Here is a 13,557-nt window from a genome sequence, read left to right as displayed (position 1 = left end):
AAGGGGAATGAAAGAACATCTGCCTTAACAAAAATAGAAATGAATTGGGTTCTAAAACAAACTTATCCAAGATTTCCACAACCCAACCATGCTAGATATTCAAGATAGTTTAAGAAAAGGCTGACGAACCAAAACATAATGCTGAATAATTGGGAAAGCTGAAGAATCCCAAAAGAAAATTAATAGAGAAAGCCTTTGATTATACTAACCATATTAAAATGTCAATTGTCCTTAGGAAAATGAGAAAATCCTAGAACATAGATGAGTAGGCATGCTTCAGGCCCCATCCAGTAAAGAGTTTCATTTGATAGGACCCAGTAAGTTTGCCTTTCTCTGTTGAAGTGCCTGCCATCTGGAACAACATGTCCCCCAAAGATTTGTTTAAAAGAATCCTCAAAACGGGTTTTCTCCTGGGTCTTGGGCTAATGCAAAGAAAAGGCAGTTTGGACTGTGTCACATGGCTTCTTTTAGAGATTATTGGTCCACTCTACTCCAGATGTCTATTGTTCTGTTGTCTGTATTATTAAACTGTTTTCCTATTGTACACCAACCAGAGTCACAAGATGCTGACTGGCCATACAATTTAGTAAATGAAATGAAATCTCATTGTCCTCACACAAAATGTACACATAGGTCATAAAATCATAGTCCAAACAGAACATGGTGTAACAACCAGTTCCAGATTGTCAAGGGAGTGAGATAAGATTGTATACTCTATTACCTATTGAACCTATATACTGAATATATGCATCGAGGAAGGCAAATTGCAAGAAACTGAGTGTAGTTTCAAAAAAGGAAGGAAAAAGCTTCCTGCCTGATTGGATGACAGTACTCTGATAACTGAAACATAAATGATATGCAAATATCTAATAATGAAAGTCAAGGAATACAGTGAAAGACACCTGTGATTAAATATTAAAAAGACTAAACTAATGACAACAAATAACAGCAACCCAAAGTGACAGTGGGTGGATTTTTTTTTTCTTTTAGCAAAAGGAAAGAAGCAGCAGTTCAAAAGAAAGCAGAGACTAGCACTTGGTGGGGCAGTAATGAAAGCCTTGGAAAAAAGACTCAGTTGGATAAATGTTCAAAATAATTCAAGAGGTACTCATTTTCTTTTTTATTTCTAATTTTATTCCCTGGATTTATATCCCATTTCCCCTTCCTTAGTGGAAGACAGTATATACTGCCGCCCCTTCTCCAATCTTGCAATATTGTCTGTGCTAGGAATAATAATTGATCTTGTGTCATCCTGGGAACTTGTTTGGTTATGGATGGGCTTGAACTAGGTCTTCTTTATCTTATTCACTTATGCAGATACACTCTTAATATGCACTCATTGATCTGGAGATAATTTTTCTATCCAGAATGTCTATGGAGCTTTTCAGTCATCCAGGTCATGGTTGTCCCAAAGGTGCTTTTTCAAGAGGCAACTGGACTTTCTGGTTTTTCTTCTGGTTTCACTTCTCATCCACGTTTCACTTCTCATCCAAGATGAAGAAGGTTCTTGGATGAGAAGCAAAATGTGGATGAGAAGTGAAACGTCTTCGAAGAAAAACCAGAAAGTCCAGTTGCCTCTTGAAAAAGCACCTTTGGGTCTATCCAGAATGGTTTGTTACCGTATAAGCAGGTGCGGTCAAAGATATTACAACAATTTTTTGTGTTAGCTTCTATGTATAGAAAAAAGCTGTGTTTGATCATAAGTTGAGACTGCTTTCTGAGCACCATATGACATCAATGAAGATTTGTGGTCAGAAATTTTCTAAAGCCCTTGCCTTTTAGGCTGTATCAACACCAGTGAATATATGGAAGGCGAAGGCTATTCTGTACAAAAATGGTTAAAGAAATCCAAGTTTAGTTGCAATGAATTAGTGTTATTTTGAGAACATGTAGCCATTAATTTGTAGGGTTATTTAAGCAGTGGCTTCTTCCCACTAGGCTACTCTTAAATAGTGGTATATTTTCATTCCAATTCCCATTATTTAGTGAAAAGTAAATTCTGTATTTCCCATTAGACCTTCTTGCAATGCACATTAGGAAAGATATTGCATTTCTCTGTTTTCCTCTGGTCCTTCAATGATATGTGAATGGAAAGCATTGTATGCAACATAATAAACTTTAGGCTTATTTTCTTTGGGATGTGGAGCCTTGAGAACTTTCCTTGAAAGGTTGGATATCAAATGTTAAAGTAATAAATGTAACACAGAAAAACAGGTTTTTAATAGTGGTCACATTATAATATGGAGTACTTATAAAACTTCACAATATACAGTACACTTCTGGTTTGATGAAAGAGGTTCTCTTAAACAGTTGATAATAAGGAATGTTGTAGCACTCTGATTAATATTGCTGTGTAAATTACTACTTGTTTTGATTTGGTCTAAGGCACCAAAAATAAGTTGCAGAAATTTTAACTACTTCATGAGAGACAGTTTGGTGTAAGTATTGAGCTAGACAATGTGAGTTTTAGTCCCACCAAGGGGATGAACCCAGAGGGATGATCTTGGACCAGTCATTTTTTCTCAGCCTGAGAAAGGAGGTAATGGCAAACCATTTCTGAAAAACCTTGCCAAGAAAACTGCTGGGATTTGTCCAGGCAGTCTTCACGAATCAGACATGATTGAATGAAAGGGGGGAGGGGAATCCCTACTTCGTGCCCATTTGCAGAATTATAAAATCCATTAAGTAAAAATGTTCCATTTGGAAAGGCTGAATTCCAGCAAAGCTTCTAATTTTTCCACTGATTGATAGATTTGGAGTACTTTGTAGAGTTGTCTGCACAATGCCAACAATGCTTGTTGTGTGCCAGTCTACCTACCTTACATGAACTTGCTAAGTATCTGTTTTCTGATGACTTCTCCCAAAATGTCCTCGTAGCTTATGTCTAACTACTCTTCCCAAATGTCAGAAAAAAGAGAAGAAAGGGAATCAAACAAATCTAAGATATTTTTATTTACTTTTGTCAAGCATTTTATTGATTCCAGCAGTGGATTTATTTATAAGGTGTTTTATAATATCACATGCCTGGGAAATTGTGTGAGTATTTGCAAAATTTTCCTCTTGCAAAACAAGAGAAATAATAAAATAAAAATGGAAAAATAGTTGATACAGCTATGAAAAAAGATGAATGTACTTAAATAATTTCCATTAATTTCCTTAAGAATTGATCTGGGCTGGATCATCATCAAAGTTCCTTTTTTGCCTATACGCAATATCATCTCTGTTAATTGCCCTTTGATTCTGCATAATTTTTGTAATTATGTGGCAGAAATTTGTACTGAGTAATACATTTCTCAGCATGAAGGTGTTTGGGTACTGGGTTTACCCTATGGCATTTGCTAGTTTTAGTTGTTCATTTTTTAAATACACATGCACACACAAATACATATATAAATACACACAAATAAATATCCTTACAGTATATATATGCTGTATTTTCTCATTTTTAAGTGACAATTTCATTCATTTAACAAAAATGTTTTATTAAAACAATTTTTATTTAAACAATTAGTGCTTGGAGTAATTTTTGCTTGACTACTGCATCAAAAATATTTTAAGTATTTTAAGAACTATGAGCCCCCAAAATTCAAAATGACAATTTTAAAATCTAGTAGTTGTGATTTGCTGCAGAATTTCAATAATGCTCTTAAAATATCAGAGATGGCGAGATGTTTCCGTGGTTAAGACAGTGGGCTTGTTGACTGGAAAACTGGCAGCCCAGGTTTGAGACCCGATGGTCAGATTATGGGCTGAACTCCCATCCATGCCCCAGCTCCTGCCAAATTAGCAGTTCAAAAGCATGCAAATGTGAGTAGATAAATAGGAAGGTAACAGCGCTCCATGACATCATGCTGGCCACATGATCACAGAAATGTCTTTGTATAACACTGGCTCAATGGCCTTGAAATGGAGATGAGCACCTCCCCCTATAATCAGCAACAAGTAGCAGAATAAAATCCGCAGGGACTCCTTATTTAAAGTAGCCACTGTCAGGGTTCCAAGTAAGACCCAAAACAATCAAAACCCTGAGGCCTAGAGTTTCCTCAAAGTATGAATTTATTAGGACTCTGACTCTGAAGGACCCAAGGTTTTCCCCACCAAAATCAAAACCCAAAGTTCTTCCCCCCCCCCCGGTCACATGTCCGTCACATGGTCCAATCAGGTTGCAGTCCCAACTTCGGCTGGCTTTTGTCCATGCCCCTCCAACACCTGGTAGAGCGTCCTTGGCTCCTACGGGAAAGAATGTTATTTTGGCTACACATCCATCCAGCTATCTCTATCTCCCCCCTCACATTCCCATAGCTGCAACCAGCCTTGCTGTGGCAACCCTGAAGATGCTCCTAAAATGCCTTCAGGGCTGACAGGCACTTTGGTCTGCTCAGTTCAATGGTACCTGGTTCCTTCATCACTTACCATATCATCTTCAGTTCCCAACCCAGGGTAAAAACATGCCACAATAAGTCAAAAATGTGATGGGAATCATTAATATTAATAATATAATTATTGTGAATATGTTTTATGATGGATAGGAATGACTGAAAGAATTGTTCATATTTAAAAGGTTTCCTCACATTCAACTCGACTCATGGTGATTACATGGACATATTTCTGTTGCTTTCTTGCAAACAGTAAGGAAGTAACTTGTCATTACTTTCCAGGGTGGGGTTTTGTTTTTTGTTTTTCTGCTTTCTAGTCAAGCTTAATAATTCTGAGATTCCCTGATGGCCTCCCATTCAAATATTAATTAGGTCTGACTTCGTTTAGTTTTGTCAAGTTCATCCAAATCACTAGATGTTGCCGTGACAGAACACTAGGAAATCTGAAGAAGCCATGTGTCCGTTTTTTGAGGTGGTCCAGACAAGAAACTAAAACCGTAAGTAGTAATACCATCTTTGTTGTAAGTTTACATAACAGCGTCTTGCAAGTTTTGAAAGCACTCCATCCCCTTTGCCTTTGCTGTCCAGAGAACTAGAGAGAATCCCTACGAGATACTTTATTTGGCCCCGTTCCTTCTGTGGGCTGATATATCTCTTCTCTGCCCTGCTTCAGGTTCAATTACTGACTCACATACAGTTGCTTTGATATATTTCAGTTTACTCAAGGTCAAGAGATAATAGCATGAAATCCAAAACAGAGTCTCAGAGCCTGAATGAGTTATTTGCAAAAAGGAGTATGTAGAAAACTAGTCCCGAATCAGTCCAAAGTTCTGAGAACTGGGTCAGGGTTATCAGCCACTCCAAAAGTGGAAGGTTTTTTACACAAACAAGGATGTCACACAAGAACCAGAGATCAGGCATTGCTTTCAGCAAAGGAACATGGATCAGACCTGCTTCTTAGATCAAGCTGCAGCTAGCTGTAATCAATCAAGAGATTTAATCTCATGTGTGGCAAGAAGTCTAATAGAACAATGTCGCAGAGCAACATCATTTGATTCCCTTTTGCCTGCCACTGTCAATCTCTGTCTTTGTGAGAAATAATTTGGATCATGGAAGTTTCTCTCTGGAAGTCTGCAACCTTCTGGGGCCATGTTATTGTTAGAATGCTGAAGTATGGCATCAAGTCAAGAGTGCTTCCTTGGGCCTACTCTTGGAAGGTCGGAGTCCAAAACATGGTATCTTCTAGGAGTCTAGATAAGGACTATTAAGATTTGTGTCAGGCAGAGGACTTCCGGTGTCACCACAGGCGCCGAGGACACTCTTTTCTTGAGCGCCAGCCCTGCGATCTTGTAAAGCCGCTAGAACAGCGCAAATCAGCTGTCTAGCAGCTTGAAAACTTTCTCCCCGGGAAAAGGGGAGGAAGAGAGCAGAAGGGCGTAGGTAGAGCTCCCCAAGGAGCCCCAGGAACAATTCTGGGCTCGAAGGGTGAGAGCTCTCTAGAAGCCCAACAGAGCTCCAGATCCAGGACATTTCTGCTTCAAGCAGAAGACGCCGCGACCACCCCTGCAAACAACGCTTGAATAAACATCATTCGGAAGCAGGCTGAGCAAACTCAGGAGAGATTAGATTTGCAAGTACTGAACTTTAACTCCAAATGTGTATTACTTCCTTCTGGCTTATTAAGGGGAGAAAGTGAAACCAAGATGGTGATTGAGCTTTAATGGGGCGTGAAAGCGAAAGTTAAAAAGGAAAGCTTCTTTTAGTGTTGGCAGCCCCTGTTCAAAATTAGAGATTTGTGTTTTTTTTTGTTTTTTTTTTAAAGGAGAAGATTAAAGATTACAGCAGTGACTTTTAAAAAAAGGATTGATATTTAAAGACTGATTTTTGGATTTGGTGGATCTACTGTTCTGGCAGCTGATTAAATTTAAATTGGAAACTAAAAATGGCTTCAAAACAAATTAAGGCTATTGTCCCCAAAAGTGCTGGGACTTCATCAGCTCAAACATCCAGATTGCAATCTCTCTCTGTTCCAACGGAACCAACAATATTAACATTTGAAATGTTGCAGGAAGCCATCAAAACACAAGCCCCTGTTACAGAAAAAAAAATTGCTTCAATGTTTCAGGAGCAAACTCGAGAAGTTGCTGAAGAAATAGCTCAGGTCAAAGAGACTATCCAAAAATGAAACCAAAAATTAGAGAAGATATTATTATGGCAGTACAAGGATTGGCAGGACACATTGAAGCAATAGATGAAAAAGTGGAAGAAATTAAGCAGTCTAATGAGAACTTGGAAAATAAAATGGGGGAGGTCCAGGACAAGATAGAAAGAGCAGAGGCGGATGTGATAATGATACAATATAGAGACATGGAATTTGCTCTGAGAATAAAAGGCCTCAAAGAAAATAAGCAAGAGAATTCGAAAGAGATCTTTTCAGAAGCATTTGCACAGATAATGGAAGATCAAAAAGCAAATTTTGAATGGCAAATTGAATGGCAAATTGACAAAATTTATCGTGTCAATTCATGGGTGGCCAGACAGAAACATCTACCAAGAGACATTGTAGTTTATTTTACAACAAGGAGATTACACAATGAAATCCTACAAGTCACTTTAAGAATAAACTTCAAGTGCAGGGGCAGGAGGTTTTAACACTGAAACAAATTCCCCCCAAAATGTTGAGAGCCAGAAAGGATTATGCCTTTCTGGTGGAAGAACTGAGAAACCGTCAGATACAGTATAGATGGGAAGTTCCAGCTGGTCTAGTGGTGAATTATTCAGGAGAAAGATACCATCTCAATTCAGTGTGGAAGGCAAGAGATTTCTATACCAATGTATTAAAGGCTGGATGCCCTCAGCCCCAGGAAGTTAGAAGGAAGACGGAAATAGAGGGGGCAAGAAAGGGGGAGAAAGAAGAATTGTTGGTACAGGCCCAAAAGGGTGATTTGTTTATTCAAGAAGAATTAATACAATTTTCGACTACTGTTCAAGCTTTAGAGATAGAAGAACCTAAGGATCAAAGACAGACTCGAGCAGTAGCCAAGCGTCAAGGAGAATTAAGAGTGCAGCAACTTCAAATGATTCAAGATACTACAAAAACAGAAGCAGTGGGAGGAGCAAGGCCAAAAAGTAAAATGCATGAAGATTTCCAGCAGATGCTCCAAGTGCTTCAGAAGACCAAGAATGGCAACTAGATTTTTGACCTGGAATGTTAATGGCCTAAATTCACCACAAAAGAGGAGAAAAATATTTCATTATTTGAAACAGTTTAAAAATAATGTAATTTGTTTACAAGAGACTCATATTAGAAGTAAAGATCAAAAATACTTAATAAATGCAAGGTTAGGTACACATTTTGTTGCATCTGCTCCTGAGAAGAAGAATGGTATAGTTAGATACCTAAAAAAAAATTAATTGAAGCAGATGATCAAGGAAGGTTTATAGCAATTGAACTTTTAATAAAAGGAGTAAAAATACTTTTAATTAGAGTTTACGCACCGAACCAACAACAGGAAAAATTTTATAAGCTTTTACATTCCAAGTTATTACAATGGGACTATAAATCATGTATTTTATTGGGTGATTGGAATGGAGTTTTGGATACTAAAAAAGATAAGAAGGGGCTCTTGCAGAACATCTCAATGCGTGCCAGATTGCCAAAATCATTTTTTGAAATGATGGAGGATATGGAACTGAGAGATATCTGGCGAGAGAGAAACCCCGAAGAAAAAGACTTTACCTTTTTTTCTGATAGACATCAATCTTTCTCAAGGATTGATTTTATACTAATTACAAATGATTTATTTTCCAGAGTGAAGAAGACGAAGATTTGTCCAAGAGTTTTAACGGATCATAGTCCGGTCTGGATGGAATTAGAGTATGGAAGGGGATCTAAGAGGTCTTGGAGGTTAAATGAAAATCTGTTTAGATATGAGGAAAATGTAAAAGAATGTAAAAAATTTATGAAAGAATTTTTTATTATAAATATGCATAAGGGTACATCTATAGAAATGGTTTGGGATGCAAGCAAAGCATATATGAGAGGCATTTTGATATATTTGAATAATAAATATAGACGCAAACAGGAAAAAAAAAGGAAGGATTTAGAAGAGGAAATCAGAAAAAAAGAACAAGCTTTGATATTGAATCCAGCGGATAAGAAAATAAAAGAGGCAATCAATTTATTGCGAGGGCAATTTAATATGTTAATGGCTGATCAGGTCGCAACTAATTTGCAATATGCTAAACATAATACTTTTTGTAATGCTAAAAAACCAGGGAGGTGGTTAGCATATTTATTAAGGAAAAAACAAAAGTCACAGACCATAGAGAAAATAGAATATAAAGGTAAAGAGGTCTATCAGCAAAATATGATTAAAAAAGCATTTTTAGAATTTTATACGAGGTTGTATGCTGGTGATAAAATTCAAGGTACAGATATAGATAGATATCTACAGAAAGAGAATATTCCTACAATTACAAAAGAGCAAAGGGAGGGTTTAAATCAACCAATAACCACTGAGGAGATTATGTCTGCAATTAAGCAGTTGAAAGTGGGTAAAGCTCCTGGGACGGATGGATTGACAGCTGCTTATTATAAACATTTGCAGTTAGAAATGGTGGGACCACTTAAATAATTATTTACTAATATACAATCTGGAGGAGATGTACCCCCATCTTGGAGGACAGCTTATATTTCTTTGATTCCAAAGGAGGAGCAAGACCATACCCAGCCAAAAAATTATAGGCCTATATCACTCTTAAATACAGTTTACAAGATTTTTGCTAAAATATTAGCAAATAGGTTAATGACAGTCATGCAACAAATAATTCATAATGATCAAACTGGTTTTATAAATGGTAGACAAATGAAGTAATGTAAGGCAAGTTGTTAACCTATTGGAGTATTTGGGGAAGAACAACCAAATCCCTGCGGTGCTGATATTTCTTGATGCAGAGAAAGCATTTGATCGATTGAATTAGCAATTTTTATTGAAAATAATAGAAAAGATGCAGTTTGGGGAACATTTCACGAAATCTATTAAGGCAATATATCAGAAACAAACAGCGCAAATAATAATTAATGGTAGTTTAACAGATACTTTTAATATAGAAAAAGGAACAAGACAAGGATGCCCTTGTCTCCATTATTGTTTATTTTGACTTTGGAATTTTTGTTAAGTAAGATACGTGGGTCGGACAAAATAAGTGGAATTAAGATTAGGCAGTATTATTTGATTACGAGCATTAGCAGACGACTTGGTTGTTATTTTAACCCAACCATTACAATCGGTTGTAGTTCTAATGGATATAATTAATCAATATGGACAAGTATCTGGATTTAAAATAAATGCAGGGAAAACGAAGATAATAACTAAAAATATGACTATAAATCAAAAAGAAGAATTAGAAAGACAAACAGGATTTGAAATTGTAAAAAAGTTAAGTATTTAGGGGTTTATATTATGACATCAAATGCAAAATTATTTAAGTATAACTATGATCCGTTGTGGCAAAAAATACAGAGAGAGATGGAAAACTGGAAAAAATTACAATTATCCTTGTTGGGAAGAATAGCAGCAGTAAAAATGAATGTTTTGCCTAAGTTTTTGTTTCTTTTTCAAATGATACCAATACTTAAAAAAGATGAAAATTTGAAGATATGGCAGAAGGGTATTAATAATTTTGTTTGGGCAGGGAAGAGACCGAGAATAAAACAAAAAATAATGCAGGATACACGTGAAAGAGGAGATCTCAAAATGCCTAATTTAAGACTTTATTATGAGGCAGTTGTTCTATCAGCAATGAGTGATTGGATGAATTTAACAGAAGAAAGAATATTGAATGTTGAGGGATATGATTTGGTTTACGGATGGCATGCTTATTTATTATATAAGAAAGTGGACAAGACTTTTAAAAGTCATATATTAAGGAATGCTCTATTGCGTGTCTGGAAAAAGTACAAGTATAAACTAAACGAGAAGTTACCATTGTGGGCAATACCCACAATGAGGGATGGATGGGTGGGTGGGCGGGGAGAAAATTGTTGTAATGATTGTTAAAACTTCTTAAATAAAAAAAAAAGATTTGTGTCAGGCTGTGTTTGTACAGTTTGGCAGAAGAAAGAGGAGAAGGAAGAAGAAGAGAGCACAGTTTTTAACTGATGTTATTAAATCTCTAGAATTTTGTTGGATTTTCCCTTTCTCCATTAAATACGTGATCTGACTATATTAACAACAGTCTGAGTGAATCAACTATGGAATTATATTGTAATATTTAGAATGTGATACAGACATTTTATTAAGAAGTCAACCCCACACAGATATCTACACACACACACGTATTTGCTATGCAAGCAGCTCTAAACAAAGTCAGGAAGCCAATTGTTTCCCTACCCCTATATTTGTCTTTAAGGGGATTCTATTTCTATTTCACTCTCTTTCATTTCTATTCACATGGAGTGGAATTCTTAAGAAGAAAGAAAGAAACTCTTTCATTCTTCAGGAGCCTTTATAATTAGATGTGATTACTAATCTTTCCATTCAGGTTTATTTAAAGAATTTATATGGCTGACATCTCACATAGTGATCATAAGTGGCTCCCAACAACCAATAAAAATAATTCAATACAAATTAAACAACCACTCCCATCAAGCACCAGAGTAGACCAATCAAACTATTGGCCTCTTAACTCAATCTCCAAGCTAGCCCAATGCTTAGACAAAGACCCAGGTCTTTATGGTTTCTCAAAAGGCCAAAACGGAAGGGAGCCCTTGAATTTCAGATAGAAGGCTATTGCAAAGGGCTGGGGCAGCTATGGAGAAGATGTGCCTCCAAAGCCTCATCAGACGATAACCTTTAAGGGAAGAGCCTGGGCATAATCCCACTTTATTTGACCTAGAATACCTCTGAGGGAAGTAGTGCCACCAATAAACTGGACCTGTGTCATGTAAGGCTTTAAAGCAATACTTTGAATTGAACGTAGGAATTGTGTAGTAGTGTTATTGTACACCTCTCAGAAAAGTTATCTACAAAAGAACTTCAGACAGTTACTTGACTTATTACAGCCCAGAGTCAAAATAGAGCTGCCCATGCTTGATAGCAGTGAATGATCGTCTAAGGTCTAACTTCAAATTCAATCCACACTGATTACAAGTGAGGCAGGTTACTTATTTGTTGTTGTTCTTGCAACATTATTGTGGGATAGAAATATAAATATCCATTACAACTGTGACCTTATGTTCCAAAAATGTATTGTTTTTATTGGTTTCCCCTAAGTTATTGATTTGACTACAAGTATTGAATATGGAACTATAATCAGCGACTCTTACTTTTCAGGGAAATAAACAAGACTGATTGTAAAGTGTCAAAGCTTACTTGATCTTGCTGGTAAGTTTTTACGTCCTTACTTCTAGCAACTGTGGCCCAGTATTGCTGAGTAGGCATATTTCTCCTGGTGATCAGTGTTCCTATTCAGAAGACATTATATTTAGAAGGTCCTACAGATATGAGTCACTTTGCTTTCTGGCATATAATTGGTCAACCTCAGACATTTATTTTATTTATTTTAGAACGTTTACCATAGCTGCCTACTCACTCACAGTGAGAGCAGCTTGTGAATCTACTCTTGCCTATTTCTTCTAGGTTCGGAAAATTTTGTTTTTTTTAAATTTATCTTAAAGTTATATCTCATGGGTAGCTTCCTCTAACTGACTGATGCTTTAGAGATTGGTGGACTCATTCCTTTCATTACTGGGCCTTCATTAGACTTGGAAATGAAGAACATATGCATATATAGAAGATAATAAAAATATGAAAGCTGTTTAAAATCTACCAGTTGCATCTATTTTCTGAACAATGCTATACCATTCCATAATTGGGAACAGTGGTCCAGTGTATAACGACCAGTTTGAAATGAAACATTTCTGGGGAAGAAGCAGTTAAAGGGTTTTCCTTTTTCCCCACCAAGAATTTTATAAAAGTTTATTATAATTGTAAATACAAATAGAAACAATAATCAGAAAAGAAAGGGAAAAGAAGAAAAGAAAGAGTGCAAAGAAAGGGAAAAAAGCAGTGATTTCTGCTTTTTTCAGTACATTAGAATACAAAAAAGTTACATCTTCAACTTCAACTTTTTGCTTGACATTTTTAGTAGATATAAAACATTTCTTTAACCACAAAGTTGATCTAATCACCAAAACCTCAAATAAAAGTTTCATTTTTAAAAATTATTTTGAGTCTTTTAACCAAGTAAATTGAGTACTTATGCAGTCCTATTTCTACCTATATTTCAAATACCTTTAACCAGATTTCTTCAATGATATAAACTTTATATTATGTGACACACAATCCTATGCCCGGTCACGGGGAAGTTTTCTCTTTATTTATCTGGCATTTACTGTTGAACTCATGACCATTTGTACATTTTATTGATAAGGAATGTGCAATACTATTGAGAAGTTCTTCAGGAAGAAGGCTACCAATAGAAATCTGGTTTCTTGCCTGATTTTACATTCAATCTGTGCCTATCTTTTAATGCCCATCTAGGATCACTGGATGGAATTGCAGTAATCTGAACACTTGGCTCAAAAGCTCTGTACTAGGGAGATTCCTAATATGAGCTACAGTTTATTAAAGAATGAAATTTAAATTTATTTCTTATAATTAATATGTGCAGAATGTAAACATGTAAAATTACTAGAAATTTTGAAGTAGTGGGAAAATAATTTGGGAGATCAGGAATGCACCGACCCCAAATTTAGGAAAATATATAAAATACAATTCCTAGTTTTTATTAGCATATTTAAAACACGTATGTAAATAAATGGCTGATACTGTTACTTTATATCTCATTTCCAAATCTCATGGAGGCCTAGTAATGATTTATTACATGTACCATATATATATAAATGCTGCAGTTACACAGATTGTAATAATTTAATTAAGCAGGTATTACAGCATAAATTATTGAGGCAAAGTCTAAAGGAATTTAGAGTTAAATTTGGGAAAGATATAAAAGGGCTGTTAAGAAGGAACTTGGAAAAGAGATTATCCAGAAATTGGAGTAAGTATGAGAAAGAAGCTTAAAATAACCTCACCTCATAAGAGTCTGTTATTATATCCTACAATAAGGAAGTAGCATTCATTGAATGTCTCCCTGTGTCTGTTTTGTGACCTGGCCT

General features: G+C 36.0%; 1 long non-coding RNA gene across 1 annotated transcript in view; it reads right to left on the bottom strand.

Annotated features, from left to right (window-relative positions):
- Positions 1–4,077: 4,077 nt before the first annotated feature.
- The window catches only part of LOC148116430 (uncharacterized), a 122,466-nt gene continuing 112,986 nt past the window's right edge, over positions 4,078–13,557 (bottom strand). Inside the window, exon 4 of the long non-coding RNA XR_015729255.1 lies at positions 4,078–4,230. This is a non-coding gene — a long non-coding RNA (uncharacterized LOC148116430). The remainder of the gene's footprint in view (positions 4,231–13,557) is intronic.

The sequence above is a fragment of the Pantherophis guttatus genome, chromosome 1 (genome assembly GCF_059756535.1).
Source record: "Pantherophis guttatus breed Tessera chromosome 1, ASM5975653v1, whole genome shotgun sequence".
NCBI classification, from domain to species: Eukaryota; Metazoa; Chordata; class Lepidosauria; order Squamata; family Colubridae; genus Pantherophis; species Pantherophis guttatus.
This window is presented reverse-complemented; position numbering and strand designations above follow the sequence as displayed.